The 10026-nt window shown below is 45.2% G+C and overlaps 1 protein-coding gene across 4 annotated transcripts in view; it reads left to right on the top strand.

Annotated features, from left to right (window-relative positions):
- Rbm47 (RNA binding motif protein 47) overlaps positions 1-10026 on the top strand; it is a 135216-nt gene that overhangs the window by 51383 nt on the left and 73807 nt on the right. For all 4 annotated transcript variants that reach the window (XM_031342482.1, XM_031342485.1, XM_031342483.1 and 1 more), the window contains one exon: positions 2037-2118. The gene's annotated coding sequence lies outside the window, so the exon portion shown is untranslated. The remainder of the gene's footprint in view (positions 1-2036; positions 2119-10026) is intronic.

Here is a 10026-nt window from a genome sequence, read left to right as displayed (position 1 = left end):
AAGGATTGACCACCTTCTTGGCCTCCTGTTTCTTGACGATGGCGGGGGCCGGGGCCACCTTCTTCCCCTTCGCCTTCTTTCCTTTAGGCATCTTGCTCGGCTGGTGGAGAGAGAAAGGAGAGGGAATTGTGGGTGATCGGCTTTGTCTTCTTAACCTAGTGTTTCTAGCCTAGGTGCCTGGACCCTAATTGCCATGGCTGCATAAAATATATCCATTTGAGCTACAATTGCTATTACCTGCATTTGGCAAAAGGTCCTGGTGTATAATGTGCATAAATGGCGTTCATTTAATATGTAATGAAAGCATGAATGGTGGATGTTTTTAAATGTCCTGTACTGGCTTAGGCCAGAGCCATCACCATAATCATTAGGCCATATTTTTATATGACCTTGCAGTACCATAGAGTTTCTAAATGTAATAGTTATAGATAGAGCATGTGTACCCTTCTCCTCCCCACTATCCACTCTTGTCCTTTAATTGTGTACTAAGCCCCCTCTGCTCATCTTTGGCACAATGGCCCTGAGTCATGGTGTTGGGGTGTGGGAAGTTGGCATTGGTTGATTGATTGATTGATTGATTGATTGGGGTATGGTAAGAAAATACCACAGATGAGCAGCTTCTGCAGCATAAGTTGATGTCATTGTCATTGTAGAAGCTAGAATTCAAGATCAGAGTATCAGATGGCTCCTTCCTTTTAACAATTTGAGCATGTCTTTATTTATTATTTCTGGGTGGCAAGCCACACATGTAGGTTAGAGGACAACTTGTGGGAGTCAGTTCTCTCCTTCCATCATGTGGCTCCAGGGATAAAACTAAGGTCTGGTGGCAAGGGCCTTTATTTGATGGCTCAAGATGACTCTCTTCTTGCTGTGTCATCTCTTGTCTGGTCCTCATACCCTCTTCTTCTGACGACTCCAAACATACCATGGCAGGACCCGTCAGGACCCATCCCTGCAGTCTTATTTATGGATCACTGCTCTGAAGATGTGATCTCTAAATACAGTCCCATTCTGAGCCCCCGAGGGATGGAACTTCAGCAAAGGAAGGCAGCAGGACTGTGTATCCTGTACAAGGCAGGGGCAGGGACTCTCAACATCTGTGGTTTCTTATATCCAATTCCTGTTTTATAACATGTCAATAAAAAGGAGCCCAGGAACCTTCAGGGAGAACACAGTGTCTCCCAGTCAAGTGATCTCTACTCCAAGTGCTTTGATCTTGGGACTACACGCATATAGGAAACTGGTGCTTCAAAATGCCAGGTAGAACTTCAGTGTTCTTCCATCTAGAAATCTGTCTCCTTTCGATTTGATCATTTGAAAAGCTGACCCTTGGGCTGCACACTTCCTTTGTGGAGGGTTGGGTGGACAGGGACAGAGGTAGTGACATGGCACCACCTCCGTTTGCTGTAAGCAAACAGTTGGGTTCTTTATTACCCTTGAAATGGGCACTCCTGACACAGGTTGGACTCAGAGAAGCGAGGTGACGCCAATTGTCTGTGGGTCAAAGGTCCTTCAAGCACCGTATGCTAATCAGAAGTTCAAGCTTAGTTAGCCTGGCCATTGCACAGGGGAGAATTCTGGAGCAAATGCTTACTGAGTTGGACACCCAGAGTTATTACAATTCATCATCCTTTTCCAGAGGCAGGCTGCGGTCTCACTTGGTAGGAGCAGGACGGAGGGGGCTCTTGTCACAGTTTGATTCATTCTCTATGGCATGTTAGATAATAAGATCTGCTTTACAGAACCTGGCTACTCAGAAATGTTTTAGTGACCATAAAGCCAAACAGTTAAGGAGACCTGGCTACATAAGCAGAAAGGACAGGGGTGAGGGGCACCCAAAGCTGAAGGAATATGTCCTTTGATCGGTAGACCAGGCTGACCTCAAACTCACAGAGATGCGCCTGCCTCTGCCCCACCCCCACCCCAAGTGCTTGGACTAAAGACGAGCACCACCACCAGGTGTATCATCGGTTCTTAACAGCAGACTCCTCATTAGCATTTTTTGGGTTACTAATGGCATCTATTCCATTTCACAGCTCAGGTAACAAACAAGTTAGAAGAACAGCTTGCTCCCGGCTACCCATCCTCACTCAGCAGCTCCTAACTCACTGAAGTTTGGTAAGTTAAGGTGGCTTCATCCTGCCCGCCCCTCAGATGAACACAGTACAGTGGTCCAGGGCATTGCAGAGCGAGTTCCATAGGCAAATTGCTACCCTTCCTCATTATCATTTTCATTTTAAAGATTATTACTTTTATTTTTATGTACATGCACATATATATCTTGTAAGTATATGCCATGTGTATTTTGCTGCTGCCTAGGGAGACCAGAATAGGAATCGGATCTGCTGGAACCATAGTTACAGAAGGTTGTGAGCCACCTGGCATGGGTGTTGGTCCTCTTAAAGACCAGCAAGTGCTCTAACTACTGGACCATCTCTCCAATCCCTTATTATTATTAACAAACGAACAAACACCACCCCCCAAACAATACTACCTTGTTTTGTTTTTGCTAAACACACTAAGCAGAGTGCCCTTTATGTTTGTAAATACCAGTGTTCCCATAAGAATGGAAAATAGAATGGAAGAAGAATGATTTGTCTTGTTTTCATTTTTGTTTTGTTTGTTTGTTTGTTTTGTTTTTAGTACTGATTTTAAAGTGCATATTTGGTGGTCAGTTAGTGTTTGGTTTTCATTGGATTATTTGTATCCTTGTAACGCCACCCTCAGCATCTACCCACCAATCAATAAATAGTGATTTAAGGTGCCTGCAATCAGGGTGCATCTCTTGGAGACTAGGAGTCTTGTGATCCTTAAATAACCCACATGAGATGTTCACAGAGTACAGTGCACTTCCTTTGGGGGGTGTTGATTATTGAATTTTTAAAAGGAGACAACCATGTCCTGGGTGAACTAATAGGAATGGCGTGCTTACCCAGTGAAGAACTTAAGCTCCTAGAACTGAAAGAGAAACCTGGGCTAAAGTTACCTGGGCTACAGTTGAACTAATGCTGTAGGCTAAGCGGCCCTTCCAATTCACATAGCCTTACACTCGTGTACTACATCTGTGTACCCACACACATGATCTATAATACCATTTACACACATGCTTGCAGACCACACACACACACACACACACACACACACACACACACACACGTACACACGTACACAAAGACTCCCAAAACTGGAGAAAGAAAAATAATGAGAGGCTCAGATGTTGTCCGGAACCAGGGTTTGACCATCAGTGAAAGCCTGGAACTTGAGTGACATTATGATCTCAGAGTAGCTTAGTAGGCAGAGGGGGGCTGGGGACAGGTGGTACTGACTGGGGACAGCCATTTGAGGGTCCAGCATAACCCACAAGTGCCAGGTAGCAAGCAAGAGCACAAATCTGATGGGTCCAGTGGGAGAAGACTTTGGGGGTAGAACAAGGATGTGGACACCTTTGACATTCTTGAGGAGGTAGCTTTCAAGCCAGCAGTCAGCTTGTTGTGCTTGTTGCAATTAGCTTCTGGTAAGAGGTCTGCCTCACCAATCACATGCTCCTTTTCTGTCTTACACCTTCTTGGTGTAACCTGGCAAGGCTTCTTATTTGCTAGGTCCAGGTATCCCCCACCCAAGGCTGTATGTAAACTGTGGGCGTGGAGCACCCACCCTCAGCCCCTGGACTCTGCACCTATCTGTCTTTTAGGCTGGTTTTCAGCCTTAGTGCTCTGTGTTGATATCATCCATCAAGAGTACTATTGAAGTCCATGTTGTGTATGCCTGTGATTCCAGCACTTCAGAGGTAGAAGCAGGAGGACCAGGAGTTCAAGGCCATCCTCAACTACATAACCAGTGTGAGGTGTGTGTGTGTGTGTGTGTGTGTGTGTGTGTGTGTGTGTGTGTGTGTGCATTTGATGTATGGGAGTCAGAGTTCCTGATGGGAACTTTAAGTTAAATAATGGAATATCTTGAGTCCTGACCCTTTCCAACTAATTGTTCTTTCGACCCCATTCCAAGGAAGCTCATGGATTAGGAGGTGGGGAATCTCCTAGTTAGAAATGGAAAGAAAGGCAGAGGCAGACAGATTTCTGAGTTCGAGGGCAGCCTGGTCTACAGAGTGAGTTCCAGGACAGCCAGGGCTACACAGAGAAACCCTGTCTTACTGTAGCTGTCTTCAGACACACCAGAAGAGGGCATCTGATCTCATTATGGGTGGTTGTGAGCCACCATGTGGTTGCTGGGATTTGAACTCAGGACTTTCTGAAGAGCAGTCGGTGCTCTTAACCGCTGAGCCATCTCTCCAGCCCTGTTTTTTTTTTTTTTCACTAAGAACACTGACCCAGAGTTCATTTATTTATTTAATGTGTGTGCACATTATAGCACACACATTAAATTTATAGCATGATGTACTTGCCATGTTATATGTGTGAGAACAACTTTGGGGAGTTCTCTCCTACCATTTGGGTCTCAGGGATCAAGCTCAGGTCCTCTGGTTTGGTGGCAAGCCAGGCCAAAAGGGATTTCTGTTGTCTTGGTGGCTGTTCTTAAGTGGCTGGTCCTGTCCCTGGACTAAAGCTCAGCCAACGAAACGACGGACTTCTCAGGAACAGCTTTCCACACAATCCTAAAATTTGCTGAAGAACAAAGTTTCAGAAGCGACTCTCTCCTCTTCTTATTCCAAGAAGGCAGCTGGAGGTGAGAGCCTTGGAACTGCACAACTGCTCAGCCTGTATGAGGGAAAGAGCAAACACAACCAAAGGTCAGACAGATAAGCCGGCTGAGCAGACTGTCTTTAGTCATGCCCTGGCAGGGTCCTGTCACAAAATGACCCTGACTTGCTCAGGGCAATCCCAGAAGTTCTAGAAGCAGTTTTTTGTCTTCTTCTGACTTTAACAGAATAGTTGTTTTCTTTTCTTTTCCTTTCTAAAGATTTATTTATTTATTATATGTAAGTACACTGTAGCTGTTTTCAGACACTCCAGAAGAGGGAATCCGATCTCATTACAGATGGTTGTGAGCTACCATGTGGTTGCTGGGATTTGAACTCAGGACCTCTGGAAAAGCAGTCAGTCAGTGCTCTTAGCCACTGAGCCAACTCTCCAGCTCTTGCTCTGACCTCCCCTTCCCCCCTTCACTCTAGCCGAATAGTTGTTTTCTTAACACACAGTAGTAATGTTTACTATATACAATGTAACATTAGTGCATAGAAACTGAGGACGAGAGTCATAGTTCAACTTGAAACCTGCCTAGGGCCACTGTAGGAAAGAGTCTAGGGAGTGCGCATGAGGGCTGCAGAAAATTCCCAGTACAACAAGGTCTCCACAGCAGAGCCCAAGAATGAAACCACAGCTACTAGGAAATACTGACATTAACGGCTCCACCAAATAAATATTCATGGTGTCCATACTACAGTCCTTTGGGTAAGGATGTAACTCCGTTGGCAAAGTGCTTGCTTGGCACAAATGAAGCCCTAGATTCCATCCTGTAGTGGTTTGAATAGGAATGACCCCATAGACTCAGGTGTTGAATGCTTGGCCATAGGGAGTGGCACTATGAGGAGGTGTGGCCTTGTTGGAGGAAGTGTGTCACTGTGGGGGGCAGGCTTTGAGTCTCCTATGCTCAAGCTGCACTCATTGTAGTCCACAGTCTCCTGCCTGCAGATCAAGATGTAGAACTCTCAGCTCCTTCTCTAGCACCGTGTCTGCTGTATGCTTCCATGCTTCCTGCCATGACAATTTTGGACTAACTCTCTGAAACTGTAAACCATCCCAATTAAATGTTGTCCTTTATAAGAATTGCCACGGTCATGGTGTCTCTTCACAGCACTTAAAACCCTAGCTAAGACACATCCCTAGCATCTCATAGAACTGGATGTGGTGGTATATTGTCTATAATCCCAGCACTTGGGTGGTGGAAGCAATAGAATCAGAAGTCCAGTGCCATCCTCGCCTACATATGGAGTTTGAGACCAGCCTGGGCATATAGACCCTTTTTTGTTAACCACAAAAGTGTCATAGCTTCCATAGTTCATTGGGCCACCTCTTGCCTCCAAGTGAGATAACCCATTTTCAAAATGAAAAAGGTAGACATGAGTTATAACCAATAGTATGGCAGACAAGTGGATGTTTGCCTGCAATGGAGGTCTGTCTACTACAAGGAAAAGGTTTACTTCAATCCTGCCCAAGGAAAAGGAGAACTGGGCACCAACAAAATTGTGTCCTTTGGCAGAATAGCAGCTTAGTGGTGGCTCCATGCTTTGTAAAAGGCATTTAATCATTTGGAAAATAGGAAACTACTCCCGAGTTCTGAGAGGCTGAATTATTCAGCTAAGGTCAACATGAAATCTTTAGGCACCTTTTGTAGGTGACATTCAAATGTTAGCTACGTGGTAGAGAAGTTGCCTAGAATACACCAGGCTCTGGGTTCAGTCCCCACCACCACAAATGTCAACCCTGAAGCTACCAAGAACCGTGTTTTCGAGCCAGTCAGTAGATGTGCATTGAAGTCAGGGCTTCCTGCAAGGCTTTATGCTGGTCATAAAAACCAGATTGCTCCCAGATATGTTCGTAGCTGCTACCCCAAGGAGAGGCAAACAAAACACAGACCTTCACTTCAGCCACATTCGATGGGACCTGTGCTTGAATCAGATGCCAAAAAAGAGACAGCAATGAAAGACCACACGGATTTCATCCAAAATGCAAAACTTCTAAGGTATTGTTGAAACCAAGACCAAAGCCATTAGCATCCAAGGCACAGCTGAAGCAAAGAGTGAGTGGGTCGCCTCAGGTGCCTGGAGTGAAAGGCTGCTTCTCCCAGACAGGCCCTTAGACCTAGCTTACTGTTGGTACTTACTGAGTGCTTTCCTTGCCACATATGTAGACCAACACCAAGTGGTTAACCATCCAATTCCTGAAGAGTTGGAAGGGACTCTAGAGATGGTGAGACTAAATCTAATCAGTATTCATTGAGTGCTTGTTATGTGCTAGGCACAAGATATATATTTATATATACATGTATATATAGAAAGCATACATGTATATATACATACACATATATACACACACACACATGTATATGCATGTTCTTATACTTGGCTAGAGTTATTCTATATTTATAATAATCCCATCAAGAAAGCTAGGAGCCTGAGCATAATGGCACGTATCTATAAGGCCAGTACTAGGGATCTGGAGGCAGGAGGACTAGGGATTCAAAGCCTGCCTGAGCTGTGCATGAGACCACATCTCAGCAAAACAAAATAAACAGATACCAAGTTTGCTAGCATCTGTCTGTAATTCCAGCACTCTGAGGGTGGAGGCAGATAAATCAGGAGTTGATGGCCAGCCTTGGCTACTTAGGATTTCAAGACCAGCCTAAGCTATATGAAACTGCATTTTAAGTCCCTTTACCTCTTCAGAAAAACATTTTTCAGCCATGAATTCCAAGAACATACCCAAAGCATAGCACATACCAAGGGCAACTGGAGGCCACAGAATGTACTTTTCTACCCCTTGCTCTTCAGAGGGTTGAGGGACCATCAGAAAGGGCATGCATTGGATGTTCCAGCCAGAATCCACAGGCTTTCTCTAACATCAGTGGAAATAACAAAGTGTGTTACATGTGACAGAGCCTAGACCCTGAAATAATAAATCAGATAGCTAGAGTCCCAGGCAAACTGAGTTCACGCAACGAGTTTGAGGCTAGCCTCAAAAAACCATATCTTCGGGTTGGAGAGATGGCTCAGCCGTTAAGAGCACTGACTGCTCTTCCAGAGGTCCTGAGTTCAATTCCCAGCAACTACATGGTGGCTCACAACCATCTGTAATAGGATCCAAGGCTGTCTTCTGGTGTGTCTGAAGACAGCTACAGTGTACTCATGTAAATAAATTCGAAAAAAAAACCCATATATCTTCCTCCCTTTCCCAACAAAATTCCACAAAGACCTACACAGATTTGTGTTGACCTTAAGTTGGGTTTGGAGGAGGAGATATTCTCTAGAGTTCATCTTACCTTAGAGTAAATATAGGAGGGAGGCTAACACCTTTGTGTAGGCCAGCTCATTGGTTCTAAAAATCAAGAAACTAAGGCCAAGATCCAATGGCCTTTGCACACTTTGTCAGGTCTTTTGATGCTGTAATCACCCTCCTTCCCAATTTATAGTTTTAGTCTCACATTACTACAATAGCCACGAAAGAGGAAAAAAACTGAGAGACGATGCAACCAAATGTCAACATGTGGTGAGTGTACGTGGTAGTCATCTGGCCTCTCTATCTATATATGTATATAGAGAAATATACTTTGCATGCCCATGTGCATAGGGGAGTGAAGTCCAAGGGAGGTTGGTCAGCTCCCACTCTATTGCTTTCCACCTTACTCCTTTGAGACAGAGACTGGAGCTTGGGGGTCTAACTAGGCTGTCAGTCAGCAAGTTCCAGTGGTCCTCCTGTCTCTGGCCCACACAGCACTGTGGTTGACAAGCACAACTCAGGTCTTCATGGTTGTCCATCAAACACTCAACTACTGAGTCATCTTCCTAGCCTCCTGATTTGCTGTTAGTGTGTTTTTAAAAGATATTTGTGTGTGTGTGTGTGTGTGTGTGTGTGTGTGTGTATGATATCTGTATATGTGTATGTACTCATGTTCATGCATGAGTGCACACATGTGTGAGCCAGTGTGCATGCATATAGAGGTCACATTCTGTGTAGGTTTTCACTTTGAGACAGGGTCTGTTTGGTTGTATGCAGTTAGCTGACCACCAAGCTTCCGGGAACTCTTTTGCCCTAACCCCCATCCATGACTGTAGAGTTCTGGGATTCTAGAGGGTGTTACTGTGTCCAGCTTTACCCAGGTTCTGGGGATTTGAACTCAGATTCTAACATCTGTGTGGCAAAGCCTTCATCCACTGAACTATCTCTCCAGTCTGTTTTACATTTTTGTTGAGTTGGGAGAAAAGGAAGAAACCTAAGAGAAACTGGGTGACCTGCAAAACCCTAAACTAGTTACCCATTTGCGTCTTAGAGGAGAAAACATCTGCTATGATGTGGCCTGCATTGATTCCCTTGTTGGTATTGTGGTTGTTCACATTTTGAGACAAGGTCTCACTATGTAGAGTTTGGAACTCATTATGTAGCCTAGGTTGGCCTCAATCTTGTCACACTACCACACTAAACTAATGCTGGCCACTTTCCAGGACAGACCTATATTTTGTGGTGGTGGAGGTGCAGGTGGGGGTGGGGGTGGGGCATAAGGACAGTGAGGCTAGCACACAGTTAAAGCTCTGTATTCTCTGTGCTTTGCATAATGCTGACAGCAGACAAAGTCAACCAGCCTGGCTGGTGAGAACAGGAACCCGGGGACCTGTCACCTCTGTATGTGAAGACTAGGAAGCAGGCTGGGGCTGGAAAGTGAGGCCAGAGACTGACATTGTGCTCTTGGCTTGAGAATTTGATGAGTCACAGTTTCTGCCAGCCCCAAGAATCAATTCTGAAGGCACGTTGAAGGAGAAAGATGAGAACTAGCCCCTGGTTGTATGAAGCCACCAACGAGGGAGCTCAGCCTGTCCCGTGCCTTTCAACACTGGAACATCTGGATTGAATGAATAGATAGGGGTCTCTCTGGGGAGGGAAGGCCCAAGAGCAGGGCTGAGCTAGGATCTACACTCAGGTCACAACACTGTCAGTCTGGGCCGATGGTTATTCTTAATGACTTGCTTGCACTTTTGTCTCTCGTGCCTTGAGTGTCCTCTCTCCCTGGTACCAGTAAGCCAGTTGTCCAGAGTCCTTGGGTGTCCACAAACTTTTTCCTCCCTAAACCTGCTTTCTCCTGTGGTACCAAGTGCTTCCTTCTAAAACGTTCTTCTTCATTAAGACTCCAGTTTGGGTCTCTGCTCCCCTTAAACTTTTTTCTTTCATCTTTGCCACATCCACCTAAAGTTCTGTGTCCACAGCTACTGCGTAATCTGACCTGCCTTAGCTCTGATAAAACTCTACCGTCATGATAAACCAAACAGATAACAGAGAGAGAGAGAGAGAGAGAGAGAGAGAG

The sequence above is a fragment of the Mastomys coucha genome, unplaced genomic scaffold (genome assembly GCF_008632895.1).
Source record: "Mastomys coucha isolate ucsf_1 unplaced genomic scaffold, UCSF_Mcou_1 pScaffold22, whole genome shotgun sequence".
NCBI lineage: Eukaryota > Metazoa > Chordata > Mammalia > Rodentia > Muridae > Mastomys > Mastomys coucha.
The sequence above is the reverse complement of the archived record's forward strand: the minus strand, read 5'-3'. Positions and strand labels throughout refer to the sequence as shown.